Raw genomic sequence first — 5,240 nt, 5'->3', positions numbered from 1 at the left:
GTCAGACAGACTACTCACTGAGTATGGAATATGCTTGTCCCTCTCCCTCCTCCCACTTGCACACACACTCTCTCTCTCTCAAATAAATAAAATCTTTAACAAAAAAACAACAAGAGACTTACACAATTTTACAATATATTAAATTACAAAGAAACCTCAACAAATTCCAAGAAGTGAAACGGAAACCACATTCTCAAGCCAATAAAGCTAAAAATAATAACGTTGAATAAAAAAATATTAATATCCAGCCTATCAGAAATGTTTTTTTTAAAGTCTGTTTTTCCTTGTTTCAAAGAGGAAATCAAACTAGAACTGCAGCATATCTAGGAAATTACAATAATGAGGATATTATGTATCAAACCCCAAAGGAAAAGGTCAAAGCTGAAGGCAAAGTAATAATCATATCCTTAAACACATCACAGGGATGGGAGAGCAGACGTACATAAAATCAAAATTAAATAGGGAAGTAATTACAAGCAATATGTTAGCTAACTCTATGCCAGTTAATTGTCTTCTGGGGAAATATATCTCAATAATACTGAACTGAGGAACAGGTGAAAAAGTTAACTCAGCAATTCGGGTAAAAATTATAAAAAATTGTCAGTGAATTATTCCCCCATGAAGGACTCATACTCAGATGATTTGATGGCAATTTTTTTCAAACTTTGAAAGCATACATGCTTCCAAGCCTATTTAAACTATTCAAGGGCATGGAGAAGGAAGGAAAGCCTCCTGATTCGTTCAGGTGCCTATTATTTACCTACAGTCTTTCTGGTCTAAACTACCCTTCTGGGGTCCTCTGGGCACCAGGACTAGGACCTGTTGGCCATTCAGATTCCGACCAGAGGTGCTGAGACAGATGAGTCTCAGTAGCTGTAGCTGGTTCTGACATCCGGGTTCTCTTGGTACACCCTGTGGTAGCCTCACCGCACCTGTTCAGCGGGGTTGGTGGCAACCAAGTCGTGCCCTGCACTAAATCCCTCCAACACACACAGCATGGCTTCTCTTTTGCTGGCTGGACCTGACTAATACAAACCCTGATAACAAAGCCATTTAAAAATATCACACACACACATACCAAACAGTAGACCTATCTCAGTATCTGTTATTAATATTGATATAAATGAATAATAAAATACTAGCAAATAGATCACATTAATATCCATTATGAATGACATGAGTTCATTCAGAATAGATCAAAGAAGAAAAAAATACATTGAGTTCATTCAAAATAGATCTCAGAGGTCTCAGTATGTCAAGAAAGAAAATATGACCATCACAAAAAGAGCCCTTAACATTTGAGAAGCAGAAGGAAACAAAGTCAGAAAAAAAGTTCTTTTGTTTATATTTGCGTGAAATATCTCTGGAAAGACACTCAAGGAATTGAGAACTTTAACTGCTTCTGTGGAAGGAGACAAGGGTGGGAAGATGACTTATTATACTTTCTTACTATAGCCTTTTGTGCCCTTTGAATTTTGAACAGTGGAAATGCATTAAATATTTCAAAGTGTAATAAATTCGTTGAAAAATCAAGTATTTTAAAAATTTGAATAATAGTACTTTTTAAGTTTTAAAAATCTGAAAAAATAGTATTTTAAATGTTTTTAAAATGTTTTAAATTTTTGAAAAATAGCATTAAAACTTTTTAAATATTTTTTATTGCTGCTGCACGGCATAGGGAAGGTGGTCAATGGTATTATAATAGTGTATGGGAACAGATGGTGGCTACACTTGTGAGCACAGCATGGTCAGGTGTTGAGTCCCCATAGTGTACATACACCTGAAGCTAAGCTAACATTGTGAGTCAACTGTCCTTAAATTAAAAAAAAAAAAATGGCTGGGGTCCCCGGGTGGCTCAGTGAGTTAAGCATCTACCTTCAGCTCAGGTCATGATCTCAGGGTCCTGGGATTGAGCCCTGTGTTGGGCTCCCTGTTGAGCAGGGAGTCTGCTTCTCCCTCTCTCTCAAATAAATAAAATCTTTTTTTAAAAGATGACAATTTAAAGATTAGGTAAGTAATAGATACCTAGGTAGGTAGAGAGAGAGGTAGATGATAAACGGATGGATGGATAAAAAGCTTTCATGCAACAAGTAATAACCATTAAGTATTAAGATCAGTCAGGATCCAGTTAGCAACACAGAAACTACACCATTATTATAGGAGAGAGTGTTAATATAAGGGGCTAAACGGATATTGGACAACAGGACACTAGAAAAGTGGATGGTGGTAGGTAAAGGAAGGCGCCCATAATTACCCAGAACTTGTACACACATCGGGGTCCCTGGCATGGGGGAATGGAAGTTGCGGATTTAGGGGACCATAAGATAGGGATAGGATCTTGGAGTACCCCGGTGGGCTCAATGTAATCACAAGCATCTTTATAAGTGGAGGAGGAGGCAGGAGGGGAGAACCAGAGAACAGCTTGAGAGGGGCTTGGCTCGGTGTTGCTGCTGCTTTGAAGAGGAGCAAGGGGCATGAGCTGAGGAATGCAGGTGGTCCCTTGAAGCTGGAATGGGTAAGAACATGGATTCTCCCCCAGAGCCTCCAGAAGGAACCCACTCTACCAACACCTTAATTTTAGCCCAGGGAAACCGATATTGAACTTCTAACCTCCAGAACTGTAAGATAACATCCTTGTGTTGTTTTAAGCCACTATGTTTGTGATAATTTGTTACAGCAGCCACAGGATGTTGATACAGGGACACTAGGTTAACGGGGAGAAAGTAATTGCATGAAACCGCTGTTCCCTGTTAGGTCTGGAAGCTTAGAGAACAGATCTGCCGAGCTGGGCTCAGACCTCTGCAGTGGGAGCCAGTACTCTAGCACCTCCAGAAGCCTGTGGGGCTGACTCAGGCAATGCACCTGCAAGGGTGAGGGCCTGTAAGCCAATGCCACCAGGAGAGCAAGCCAAGGAAGGTACAAGTCTGCCCTCTTTCAGGCTCACAGTCTTCCTCTGTGCCACTGCTAGCAGAAACTAAGTTTTCAAAGCATTAATGTAATAGTGAGCATCCTTGTCTTCTGATCTTGGGGAAAAGATTTCCACCTTTTTCCATTGAATGTATTAATTGTGGGTTTGTCATATACAGTCTTTATGATGTTAAGTTATGCTCCTTTTAGCCAATCTACTGAGGGTTTTTATCATAAAATGTTGTATTTTGTCAAATGCTTTTCCTGCATCTATTCAGATGATCATGTGATTTTTATCTTGCATTTTATTAATGTGATGTGTTACATTTATTGATTTCCATTTGTTGAACCATCCTTATGGCCTAGAGATGAATCCTATTTGGTCAATGTGTATAATCCTTCTTATGTGTTCTTGAATTCAGTTTGCTAGTGTTTTTTTGAGCATTTTTACACCTATATTCATTAGGAATATTGGTCTAGAGTTTTCTTATCTGGCTTTGATAATGCTAGCTTCTTAGAATGAGTTTGGAAGTATTTCTTCCTTAATTTTTTTGGAGGAGTTTGAGAAGGATTGGCCTTAATTCTTCTTTGAATGTTTGGTAAAATTTGCCAGTGAAGCCACTGAGTCCTGGGGTTCCTGGAGTTTTCTGCGTTGAGACTTTTGATTACTGATTTGGTCTCTTACCACTGCTATTCAATATAGCACTAGAAGTCCTAACTAGAATGATTTGGTGAGGCAAAGAAATAAAAGGCATCCACATTGAGAAGAAAAGAGTAAAACTCACTATATTTGCAGATTATATGATTCTGTATATAGAAAATCTCAAAGACTCAACCAAAAAATTGTTGGAACTGATCGGTGATTTCAGTAAATTTGCAGGATACAAAACGAACATACAGAAATCAATTACATTTCTATACACTTAGGGTGAATAGCCTAAAAAAAAATAAAAACTATCCAAATCACAATAGAATCAAAAACAAAATAATAAATTTAAACAAGAAGTGAAAAATCCATACAACAAAAACTACAGGACTTTGCCAAAAGAAATAAACACAAGCAAATGGAAGGACCTCTCCTCACAGATCTTAAGAATTCATATTGTTAAAATGTTTATATTACCCATAGCCCTGTATAGATTCAATAGAATTCCCATAAAAAATACCAAAATACCAAATACCGATACTTCACAAATAGGAAAAACAATCCTAAAATTTGTATGGAATCACAAAGCCATCTTTAGGAAAAACAATGAAGCCAGAGGTTTCCTACTTTCTGATTTCAAACTATACTACAAAGCTACAGTAAAGAAATTGTGGTGCTGGCACAAAAATAGACACATAAATCAATATAATAGAATAGACTCCAGAAAGCCCATTAAACCCCTACTTATACAGTCAGTTAATATTTGACAAAGAAGCCAAGAGCACCCAGTGGTGAGAGGATAGTCTCTTCAATAACTGGTGTTGGGAAAAGTGGATGAACACACAGAGAGTGATAAAATTGAACCTATTATCTTGCACCACTCACAAAAATTAACTTGAAGTGCATCAAAGACTTAAACATAGGACTTGGTACTATAAAACCCCTAAAAGAAAATGGAGGGGAGGAGCTCCTTGGCATTGGTCTTGGCAATAATTTTTTTTTTGCCAGATATTTAGCATAAAGAAAAGCAAAAATCAACAAATGGGACACATCAAACTTAAACACTTCTGCACAGCAGAAGAAACAACAAAATTAAAAGGCAACCTACAGAATGGGAGAATTTTTACAAACCATAGATTTGGTTGATATCCAAAATCTAGGAAGAACGCATACAACTCAATAACAATCCACTTTAAAAGTGGGCAAAGGGGGATCCCTGGGTGGCGCAGCGGTTTGGCGCCTGCCTTTGGCCCAGGGCGCGATCCGGGATACCCAGGATCGAATCCCACATCGGGCTCCCGGTGCATGGAGCCTGCTTCTCCCTCTGCCTGTGTCTCTGCCTCTCTCTCTCTCTCTCTCTCTCTGTGACTATCATAAATAAATAAAAAAATTAAAAATTAAAAAAAAATAAAAAATAAAAGTGGGCAAAGGCAGCTCCAGCGGTTTGGCGCCGCCTTTGACCTGGGGTATGATCCTGGAAACCGGGGATCGAGTCCCACATCAGGCTCCCTGCATGGAGCCTGCTTCTCCCTCTGCCTGTGTCTCTGCCTCTCTCTCTCTCTCTCTCTCTTTGTCATTAATAAATAAATAAATCTTTTTTTAAAAAAAAAAGTAGGTAAAAGAATTAAATAGCCATTTTCTTTCCAAAAAGACACCCAAATAGGCAACAGGTACATGAGAAGATGCT

The sequence above is a fragment of the Canis aureus genome, chromosome 30 (genome assembly GCF_053574225.1).
Source record: "Canis aureus isolate CA01 chromosome 30, VMU_Caureus_v.1.0, whole genome shotgun sequence".
NCBI lineage: Eukaryota > Metazoa > Chordata > Mammalia > Carnivora > Canidae > Canis > Canis aureus.
The sequence above is the reverse complement of the archived record's forward strand: the minus strand, read 5'-3'. Positions refer to the sequence as shown.